The following is a 12562-nucleotide window of genomic DNA, read 5'->3' as shown; positions in this document are numbered from 1 at the left end:
AAGAGGACCTAAAGGATTGTTTGACGTTCCTTTTGACAAATTTTCTAATTCGGAAGAAACGCTTCTTAGGACGTAATTAAAATCGGGCTTTGACTCTCCGTGCCACAAACCAAGAAGACAAATATTAGCATAACTAGCTCTCAAAAGCGGAGGCAAATTATATAATTGAACCCAAAGGGGCCACACTGACAATTTAATTGATTTGAAAACGGGGGCACCGTCGGTATTCAAAACGAGTTGGAGTTTGCCGTGACAGAACAAATCAGTTTGCATTTCCCAGCTACAATCATTTGACCACGATTCGCGTATAAAATTCGCATTTCTGCTAGAAATGCGGTTTATCTGAGCAATTAGGTCTACAAATATCATTTTGGATGTGCCTACAGAAGTTATTGTTACGAGGGGTAGATCAGATATAGGAATTTTTGTGAAAACTTGCTTCGGTTGAGGAAGAATAGGAGCGATCAATTTTAAAATGTCCTTCTTAGCTATGTCCGAGAGGTGATGCTTGTCATCAATTCGATCAAATCTTTTTGTTAAACTCATCTTGTGAAACCTTACAGCCATCATATAAACCAAAATCTAAGTTGTCAAATAGGGGCGGTTCAATGTATGTTGGATTTTGTGAATCTGATTCTTCAAAATTAACTAAGTTAACTGGTGAGGAAGCTCGAAAGCTGTTATTGTGCTCAACAATTGGAGAGGAAGTTGAAACTATTGGCTGTAAAAGATCAAAAATTTCGGGAGCAACAGTACTTTCATCATTAAAAGAATTATCTGTAATTAGCGGGGGCTCATCAGAAAACATAGCTCTTCTAGGCGACGCTGGAACTGAACTAAAAAAACTTCCATAGCTAACATAATCCAAAACATCAGAATTTTGTTCCTCAGGAAAAAACATTCTAAATCGAGTGGGGAATTTTTGCCTAGACAAAGTTTTGCTCGAGCGAACTGTTGTCTCCTCTGACTTTTGAAGAAAAGCATTTTTGTTATCATTTTTGTCAACTTTGTGTTTTTTGGATGGAACTTCGGGGAAAGGATTACCATGCATACTTTTATGGGGACACAAGCAAAACTGGTTATTGGGACCAAAAGATGATTTTGATAGGAAATAGTTAACTCTTCTCCTTCCTTCATTTGCCGCAGAGGAACGCAAACCATAATATTTTTAACGTTTACATAGGCAACATTAGGTTTACAAGAGGCATTGATAAAAGAAATGGGACCCAGCATTAGCCACTGCACTCCAACGCGAGAACTTTGTACAATCGAAAAATCATTTTAATCTTCTAAAAAATCGTTTTCAGGAATACTGACCAAGTAACCAATGACGCCAGGAATTTCTGTGTTGATGTTAATATCATTTCTCGCAAAACGGCCAATCTGAGAAAAATTTTCTATGTGCAAGTATCTTACAGGACTGTAAGTCACCCACCGAAGACTTTTGCCGTATTCACAATCCAGAGAGTTTTCAACATCTTGCACAAATGCTGGACAATCAACTTCAATAGAAATTCTATGAGACACCATTTCATTCGAATCGACCCACTTCTGTGTAAGTTTTCCGTCAACGTAAGCCAGTTGCTGCCAAGTCAGTGGTAACTTGCTGATTTGCTGAGCGACATTGAGGTACTGTTTGTATTTCTTGTGATCAAGAATTGACATTTTAATCCTAAAACGAAGAAAAGTTTAACAATTTGAAGTTAGAACAACCTTTTGTGAAAAAACAAGAAGAAACTTTTGAGAAAAAAACAAGAAGAAAGGGAGTTGAACTGAATTAATCAGAAGCAATTCACAGACAAAATAAGATCTCAAGCAAGAGAGTTTCGATTATGAAATTTTTCATGTCTACCAAGTGAATTGGCGGCGTCCTTGGCAAGTCTTAGAGCATACAGGCTGTTTCCACACAGAAGTTTTACGGCTTCTTAAAAAAAGATGAATTAAAAAAATAATAAATAAATTGACAGCTAAAAAATAAGACCTTTGAAATAAGCCTCGTCCTCAGCTGATGCTAACGTTCTATCAGCAAAATTATGATAGCTTCGCTGACCCAACCAACAAGTGGTCAACCTCTCTTCCTTCGTCAAAATAGACCGAGCTAAAAATCTACCCACTGGAGCGTAGTCACCGCAAGATCCTTCATAAGACAACAAGTTAACGCCTTTATACATAAGGGTTCTTGTAGGAACCGAGTTCTGAGCTTTCACCTGTCTATCATTCTAAAACACCGCAACAACTTGCAATCATGCTGAAGAAAATTATTATAACACAACCGCAATGTAACAAAAAAACTTACAAGAACTTTCATTCCACGAGATACCTCCATCATTCTGTTCCGCGCATCAACTTCAACGACAATACTTCGTCGAAGCGTTGTTTCTAGAGATTCCATACAAGTATTCAACGAATCAACTGCATCAGGAAATGAGAACATTTCAATCTCTGAAGCATTCAGAAACAAATTCATATACTTTTCAAGCAAACCAATGTCTTTAAAAAAACGAGAGCAAAACAATAAGTGCGAAAACAAATAAGTGGTCAACAAATGAATTTCTGCAAGAATATCAAAAGAAAACTAACAAAATGAAAAAATTGGACCATTATTAAAGCGAAGCTCAAAATTGAGCACCATGACTAGAACGCTTCTCACGAAGGCGCTGGTTAACGAGCTTGAGAATGCTTTGGTATGATTTAACACTGTATTCCTCTCCAAAGAGATACTTTACAGCCGTTTGATACAAATGGGTACGCTCTGCATCCCCGGCTTTTCTTCCACCTTTATCCGACAGAGTTTTTTAGGATCGATGCACAATTCTCGCCTCTCATCTTCATCCCACAATGCCTTGACAACATTGTACGCCTTTTCAACCAACGAGACACCACCTTGATCGCACAAAATTCTTGTCTTTATACATCAGAACCTCTTTCTCAGTTTCAATACTTTCCTTCTCCGAAGTAGCCAACTCTGCATGACGCGATATATACACCGGTGCTTCCGACATGCGATAAATTTCGTCTAGGGCTCCCCTGGAAGATTTCGACAACTCATCAAGCAAACGATCACTCCGGTCCATTCGCGCCTCAAGTGTACATATCACTCTTTCGAATCGTCGTGTCAGCTCCATCTAAAAAATTATGGTTGCTACCAACCACAACGGACATCAGCAAAAAATTCCCTATTTCTTTTTATTATTTCTATCAAAAATCTTTCCTAAGATTAAGTTATCAATACAGTGCAATGACTGAAAAATAAAAAATACAGTTCCAGAATGTTAATAAATTTTTATAAAAAACGGACTGAACAGTGAGAGGGGAAACAGCTGCTACCAACTGCAAAAATGTTTGACAGTAATGAGGTCTTACTACTTGTTTTAAATATATACCATTTGATTGTACTCTATGGGTACACTGGCTTCGGTTCTGGGAACAACTGGCCTTTGGAGAACTTCAGAAGCCGGCATGTCAGCTTCTTCCTCATCATTTTCATCAGCCCAACTTTCCTCATCAGATTCCTCAACGACCGCAGAAACTTCACGACTTTTATTGCAAGACTGTTGAGATGAAACACCGCTAATCTCCTTTTCAACCTCCTGACGAGCAGTTTCAAAGTTTTGCGTCAGATCCATGTCCACAATTTTAATACTTTTGAGCATTTGCATATTCATGTAATCACCCAATCGTTTGAGAATCGGTTTAGGCCCATTCGTTATAACAAGGCCGTTGATAAAATGTTTAGGGTTTTTGTCTGACTTGAACGGAACGTCTTCATACTTCATAGAGAGCTTAATTTTATTCGATAGGTGATTAGGCCAGCCACCATGGTCTGCCTTTACAATGTCAAAACTATTGTCACATTCGAAGTAAACCAGAAACTTGTATCCTGGAGGAAGTTCGACATCCTCCTCTTTTTGAAGATTTCGCACAGACTTTTTTCTCGCTGTTATAGGAGTACAGTTCTGAGCAGCTACTCCTTTAGATTTTGATCTTGTCTGTGTAGAAGTCATCTACAAACAAGAAAAAGGTTTCAAAAACAAGTTTCGATCAGAAAAAAATTTGAAGTAGATCAAATTTTAAAATTCTTAAGATAAACATGCAAAACAAGATTTTTGCGAAAAGTAGACAAAAACCCAGATAGATGTAAAATAACAATTTTGTCTTTTCCGTGAGGAATCGAAAACGAGTTCATGTTAGGTTAATGCTAACAAAAATGAAAAAAGATAATGGTTCAAAAAGGAAAAACAGAAAATAGAAACAAATTTTTTATAACAATTTTCATAAACATTTGAAATCAGAAATCCCAAAATCCAGAATCCTTTAAAGCCTAGCATCAAAGACTTAAAAGGCAAACAATAGGACATTCAGAGAACCAAAAGAAAGAATTGGAAGAGAAAAATTGGAAAAAAAGGCAAAGAAATTGAAAGACAAAAAAAAGACAAGAACAAAAAATACATTCTGATTTTGAATTAATTTGACATTTGTGCTGTGTTTCAAGTCACCTACAGGAAATGATTCAAGATATCTAATCGCTTTGTAGGGAAAAGAAACACTTTGCGCAGCTAATAGCAAGCAGAAGAGAACTACAACGAAACAAAAACCAAATACATTTTTTTCTTATTTTTTATGCAAAACTCTTGACAAAATTGCGGTTTTGACTGTCTCAGCTACCTCAGGCAGTCACTATAAACATAAAGGAGTTGATCTTACCTCATTCTGGATTCGCTAGAACACAAGAGGAAACTTGAGTTTGAAAATAGAATATCAATAAAACTAAAACAACAATCGGTCCAATGCTACCATTGAACCACACGCAAAAATATCGTAAGAGCAGAATTAGAATACCAGATCATGAAAGGAACTTACTGGTGCTGTCTTTGACAAGCTGCGTGGTTTTAACAATGTCAATATTTCAAATTCGCAAATTTACCAAAGAACAAGATTGTTCAAATTGATTATCAAATCTGAAAGCAGTTACACTATTACGATACTATCAAATAATGGTTTGTTGACACAGAAAGAACTTTAAAACTCATCTCTGTCAGCCATGTGCACTCACAGAGTTGGAACCGAGTTTGATGGTCATTCCAGAGGAGATTTGACTAAACAATTAAAACTTTAAATGCCATTTTCTGATACAGAATGGGCAGAAACGGGAAAAAAAAATTAAGACGTAGTTTTCGCTGAAAAACTTAAACTTACTGAAAAATCAATCCTCCCTTGTTCAATTAGAAGAGATCACACAGAACGCAATGAGTTTGTATCAACAAACAGGATTAAATTGATCAGATATACACAGAACAATTAAACTTTTTATGAACGGTACACCATGGCCAAATGTCACTTTGCCTATCATGTCAAAAGTAATATAAAAAACTCGGATTGACTACCAGCATGCCAAAATCCAGCTAATAGCAGTACAGACACTTGTATACAGCTATAATGACCTCACTCTTGAACCAACTGTATCATAAATACGACATATAACAAGTAATTTCTATAGAAGAAATGGATGAAAATTGGTAATATGACCATGCATTAAAAGTCTAATCACTCAAAACCCAAAAAACGAAAACCAACGGCTTTCATATGAGCAAAACTACATTCCATGCTGCGTTACTTTTGATTACCAGACCAAAAGTTCGCCAATTCTAGTACGAGATATTCAACATCTAGCGTTTGGTACCAAAAGTACCAAATAGCCAACTCTCCTCGCAGAATGACCATCAAAATCAGTTAAAGAAATTAGTTAAAACAGCCAAACTTTGATAAAACGTTCAGGGGAACTCCACAGTATTGTAGCTGCATACAGAACAGCTTAAAACATTCTAAAACAGCTATTTTATTACCGATACAAGTCATAACAGGTGTCAAATGGGCCAAAATGGGACTGATACGTATCGGCTAAGATTTCAACAGTGCATGCACTAAAAAAAACGTACTATATACCAAGTAAAACTAGAATCCAAGCTGAGTTCAATGAGCTATCGATGAGCAAAATCGGTCCACGCAATAAAAAGTTATTAAGGATTTAGCGTTTTGTACCTGGTCCCACTAGTGACATGGTACACAACGTGTATCGGCTAAAATAACCATCTAAATGTTATAACCAGGCAACATACTATACACCATTAGACTCCTGGTGTAACCGCAGATGTAAGAGCTATAAATATTTATAACAACACTGTTTACAACTGTTCACAAGGTCAATTTCCTGGGACAACAGGTCAAATGGGTCAAAAACGGGCATGACGATTACTGGCTAAGTTTTCGGCTGTACATGCATTAGAAAATACGTACTATATAACAAATTCAACTAAAAACCAAGCTGAGTTCAACGGGCTCTCAACGAACAAAATCGGTCCACTCAGTAAAAATTTATTAAGGATTTAGCGTTTCGTACCATGGTAGCCAAAATGACTTGGTACCCAACGAGTTTGGGCTAAAATAGACATCTAAAAACCTTCAGAAACACAACAAACTATACACCATTACACTCAAGAGATAATACCCAATGTTTTGAGCTATAAATAAACATTTGAATACTGAAATGGAAAGGTTTTCCACGTCAATTTCCTAAACGCTTCCGCTTCCATGGCAAAAACGGACTTGGGGTATACCGGTCAATTTCTCGAAACTGGTTGGGAAAACACTATAAAGGACGCTACTAGAATTAAAGCAGGGCTCAATTTGAGTTCAACGGGCTATCAATATCGAAAATCGGTTCACTCTACGCAGAGTTTTTCAACATTAAAGGGAATGTACCAAATCAGGAAAAGAAGCGCGAAGCATCACCAAAATTGACCAAGTTCACTTTGAAGATCACAGAAAACCATGCAGAAAAATGGCCAAGAATTACTCGGGGTACATCTATAAGTAAAACCCAGACATTGTAAACAGCTAAAATGGCTTTTTTCAGGTACCGAAATTTTAGGGTATGCACCAATTTCAGATATGCACCAAAACGAGCTAAATATCAAATTCCGACATTAATAACGGTACCACAAGAGCAAACGAGCGCAATAACCAACATTGCTCAGCACCCCCAGTTCATGTGGAGTCTAACGGAATATGTCCCGACAATTTTTGCTGAAAAACCGCTGAGAAATTGTATCACAAAGCAAGTGAACTCGAATTTTTCTGCTCCTGCAAACTACTTATCTACAAAAAAGCAGGAAAGCCCACTCAAACGAGTGATTGGGCTACACAATTGAGAGACAGGTACTAAGCATGCATTTGTGTAGTATAAACGTGCAATATCACGTGCACGTAAAGCAACTGAGCACTTGATAAAACATGCATATGTTCGATACTTTTGTCAATCAAAAATACTATCAATTAACACTAATTTTGTTAGCAAAAACTGAAGGCGAAGAATAACCTTATCAAATCACAATACAAACAATAGAAACTCCCTACTGAGAGATTAATAGGGTCAATTGATAGCTAAACCATCATTTGAAAACATGATTAATGCATCAGTTTCATTAAAAACGAAAGGCAAAAGTTTCTTCAATTTTCTTTTTCTGTTACATTAGAAAAATGTAGTCCAAACACAAGTTTCATACCAAATATACCCAACACTCTAAGGGGAGACTTATTTTGTGACTCAGCAATACCACTCTGACGGTCAGTAACTGACTAAGTGACACATTTTTTGGAAAATGTTTTGAGCAGGACGTGAAGGAGTAGAGCAAAATCGTAAAAAAATAGTCAAAAAAGAACTAAAAATCTGACTGTTCTGTCGTTTTCTGATGAAGTTCTGTTGGCATACAACATTTAAGAGCTAGCGAAGAAGAAGAAGTGCTCTGGAAGTGCTATATTCTATTAGATACTTCTAAATTAGCTTTTAAAACAGCTGAAGAAAATTTGAGTTTTTTGATGTTTTAACACATTTTTTCACGCAAAAATTTCTTTTAAAACAATCTTGAGCTTTCCTCGGCTGTAACAAGACACGAACAAGCAATTCACTCGCTTAAAAAATTGCAAAAACGCTTGAAGTCGTTTTTCACGCTGATTAAACTTGTTAAAAATGACCTATTTGATTGAAAAAAATCAACAAAACCTCTTTTCATTGTTTTCAGAAACCAGAATTGTTGTTCTAATAACAGAGATCTAGCTCAGTTTTTTATTTAGCTTCAGAAAGAGTGCTGCTTTGCTATAGATCACTCTCTAAAGTAATCGAAACGCTAACAAAAGTGCCCATTTACGAATTTCGCCATGTGCACATTTAATAAGTGCAGACGTTATTTTATCGCTACGCAAAACGTAAGACCAACTTTTCTGTGTCCTCTAGGTGTATGGCCCCACTCAAACTGTCAACTGCAATTAGTTTTTGTTGTATTTGAAACCTATGTATAGTTAAATGTGGCTGGAGTCAGTGAACCGTCTTATATCAAGTGAGAAAAATCGAATATAACATTATAAACAAAAGGCTGGAAATCTCTGGAGGCCTTACTCTTACATTTTTTTGTGTCTACTTAACTAATCACACTTGGTATAGGCCATATTTATGTAGAAAACCCGTGTTTCAAACACGTTATCGCCGGTAAAGTACATATGAAACTTTCTGTTGAGGCCCGAGAGAAAAATTGGTTTAAGTCAAAAAATTTTTGACTCAAATTTTTGAAATTAAACTGTGTGTTACCCTCAGTAGGAGTGCTGTTCTGCTATAGAACGCCTTTTAAATGGATCGGAAGGCTTACCAAATTGACAATTTTCGATTTTCGACATGTACACATTAAATCAACAAAAAACGTTATTTTATCGCTATGCAAAACGTAATATCAGCTTTTCTGCCTCCCATACGTGTGTGGTCCAATTCATTGCACTACTTTCAATTAATTTTCTTGGTATTTAAACACTATTTGTAATTCAATGTGACAGGAGTGAGTGAAAAGTCTCAATTCAAGAAAAAAAATCGTACAAAACATCATAAACACCAAACTGGAAGTCCCTGGAGGCTCTATTACTACATCTTTTTGTGCCCAATACACTAGTCACACTTGGTGTAGGCAATATATGTCAAAAAAACAACTATTGAATAATTTTTTTTGAAACCGGTCTTTCAAATACGTTATCGCCGGTAAAGTAGATATGAAACTTTCTGTTTAGGCCCGAGACAAAAAATGGTTTAAGGCAAAAAATTTTTTGACTCAAATTTTCCACGTTTAACATTGTGTTACCCTCAGTAGGAGTGCTGTTCTGCTTAGAACGATTCTTAAATGGATCGGAAGGCTAACCAAATTGACATTTTACGATTTTCGACATGTACAAATTAAATAAAAAAACGTTATTTTATCGCTATGCAAAACGTAATATCAGCTTTCCTGCCTCCCATACGCGTGTGGTCCAATTTATCGCACTACTTCCAATTAATTTTCATGGTATTTAAACACTTTTTGTAATTCAATGTGACAGGAGTGAGTGAAAAGTCTCATTTCAAGAAAAAAAAATCGTACAAAACATCATAAACACCAAACTGGAAGTCCCTGAAGGCTATATTGCTACATGTTTTCGTGCCCAATACACTAGTCACACTTGGTGTAGGCAATATAAGTCAAAAAAGCAACTTTTGAATAATTTTCTTTAAAACCGGTCTTTCAAATACTTTATCGCCGGTAAAGTACATATGAAACTTTCTGTTTAGGCCCGAGAGAAAAATTGGTTTAAGGCAAAAAATTTTTTGACTCAAATTTTCGACGTTTAATTGTGTGTTACCCTCAGTATGAGTGCTGTTCTGCTATAGAACACTTTTTAAATGAATAGGAAGGCTTACCAAATTGACAATATACGATTTTCGACATGTACTTATTAAATCAACAAAAAACGTTATTTTATTGCTATGCAAAAAGTAATATCAGCTTTTCTGCCTCCCATACAAGTGTGGTCCAATTCATCGCACTACTTTTAATTATTTTTCATGGTATTCAAAAACTATTTGTAATTCAATGTGACAGGCGTGAGTGAAAAGTCTCATTTCAAGAAAAAAAATCGTTCAAAACATCATAAACACCAAACTGGAAGTCCCTGGAGGCTATATTGCTACATGTTTTTGTGCCCAATACACTAGTCACACTTGATGTAGGCAATATAAGTCAAAAAAGCAACTTTTGAATAATTTTTTCTGAAACCGGTCTTTCAAATACGTTATCGCCGGTAAAGTACATATGAAACTTTCTGTTTAGGCCCGAGAGAAAAATGGGTCCTAAGCAAAAAATTTTCTGACTCAAATTTTTAAAGTTTAACTGTGGGTTACCCTCAGTTGGAGTGCTGTTCTGCTATAGAACGATTCTTAAATGGATCGGAAGGCTAACCAAATTGACATTTTACGATTTTCGACATGTACAAATTAAATAAAAAAACGTTATTTTATCGCTATGCAAAACGTTATATCAGCTTTCCTGCCTCCCATACGCGTGTGGTCCAATTTATCGCACTACTTCCAATTAATTTTCATGGTATTTAAACACTTTTTGTAATTCAATGTGACAGGAGTGAGTGAAAAGTCTCATTTCAAGAAAAAAAAATCGTACAAAACATCATAAACACCAAAATGGAAGTCCCTGAAGGCTATATTGCTACATGTTTTCGTGCCCAATACACTAGTCACACTTGGTGTAGGCAATATAAGTCAAAAAAGCAACTTTTGAATAATTTTCTTTAAAACCGGTCTTTCAAATACTTTATCGCCGGTAAAGTACATATGAAACTTTCTGTTTAGGCCCGAGAGAAAAATTGGTTTAAGGCAAAAAATTTTTTGACTCAAATTTTCGACGTTTAATTGTGTGTTACCCTCAGTATGAGTGCTGTTCTGCTATAGAACACTTTTTAAATGAATAGGAAGGCTTACCAAATTGACAATATACGATTTTCGACATGTACTTATTAAATCAACAAAAAACGTTATTTTATTGCTATGCAAAAAGTAATATCAGCTTTTCTGCCTCCCATACAAGTGTGGTCCAATTCATCGCACTACTTTTAATTATTTTTCATGGTATTCAAAAACTAATTGTAATTCAATGTGACAGGCGTGAGTGAAAAGTCTCATTTCAAGAAAAAAAATCGTTCAAAACATCATAAACACCAAACTGGAAGTCCCTGGAGGCTATATTGCTACATGTTTTTGTGCCCAATACACTAGTCACACTTGATGTAGGCAATATAAGTCAAAAAAAGCAACTTTTGAATAATTTTTTCTGAAACCGGTCTTTCAAATACTTTATCGCCGGTAAAGTACATATGAAACTTTCTGTTTAGGCCCGAGAGAAAAATTGGTTTAGGCAAAAAATTTTTTGACTCAAATTTTCGACGTTTAATTGTGTGTTACCCTCAGTAGGAGTGCTGTTCTGCTATAGAACACTTTTTAAATGGATAGGAAGGCTTACCAAATTGACAATTTACGATTTTCGACATGTAACACATTATATCAACAAAAAACGTTATTTTATTGCTATGCAAAAAGTAATATCAGCTTTTCTGCTTCCCATACAAGTGTGGTCCAACTCATTGCACTACTTTTAATTAATTTTCAAGGTATTTAAACCCTATTTGTAATTCAATGTGACAGGCGTGAGTGAAAAGTCTCATTTCAAGAAAAGAAATCGTACAAAACATCATAAACACCAAACTGGAAGTCCCTGGAGGCTATATTGCTACATGTTTTCGTGCCCAATACACTAGTCACACTTGGTGTAGGCAATATAAGTAAAAAAAACAACTTTTGAATAATTTTTTTTGAAACCGGTCTTTCAAATACGTTATCGCCGGTAAAGTACATATGAAACTTTCTGTTTAGGCCCGAGAGAAAATTTGTTTTAAGGCAAAAAATTTTTTGACTCAAATTTTTGAAGTTTAACTGTGGGTTACCCTCAGTAGCAGTGCTGTTCTGCTGTAGAACGCTTTTTAAATGGATCGGAAGGCTTAACAAATTGACATTTTACGATTTTCGTCATGTACATATTGAATCAACAAAAAACGTTATTTTATCGCTATGCAAAAAGTAATATCAGCTTTTCTGCCTCCTATACAAGTGTGGTCCAATTCATCGCACTACTGTTAATTGATTTTCATGGCATTTAAACCCTATTTGTAATTCAATCTGAAAGGCGTTAGTGAAAAGTCTCATTTCAAGAAAAGAAATCGTACAAAACATCATAAACACCAAACTGGAAGTCCCTGGAGGCTATATTGCTACATGTTTTCGTGCCCAATACACTAGTCACACTTGGTGTAGGCAATATAAGTCAAAAAAACAACTATTGAATAATTTTTTTTTGAAACCGGTCTTTCAAATACGTTATCGCCGGTAAAGTACATATGAAACTTTCTGTTTAGGCCCGAGAGAAAATTTGGTTTAAGGCAAAAAATTTTTTGACTCAAATTTTTGAAGTTTAACTGTGGGTTACCCTCAGTAGCAGTGCTGTTCTGCTATAGAACGCTTTTTAAATGGATCGGAAGGCTTAACAAATTGACATTTTACGATTTTCGTCATGTACATATTAAATCAACAAAAAACGTTATTTTATCGCTATGCAAAAAGTAATATCAGCTTTTCTGCCTCCTA

This window comes from Convolutriloba macropyga, chromosome 7 (assembly GCF_964194025.1).
Source record: "Convolutriloba macropyga chromosome 7, txConMacr16.3, whole genome shotgun sequence".
NCBI classification, from domain to species: domain Eukaryota; kingdom Metazoa; phylum Xenacoelomorpha; order Acoela; family Convolutidae; genus Convolutriloba; species Convolutriloba macropyga.
This window is presented reverse-complemented; position numbering follows the sequence as displayed.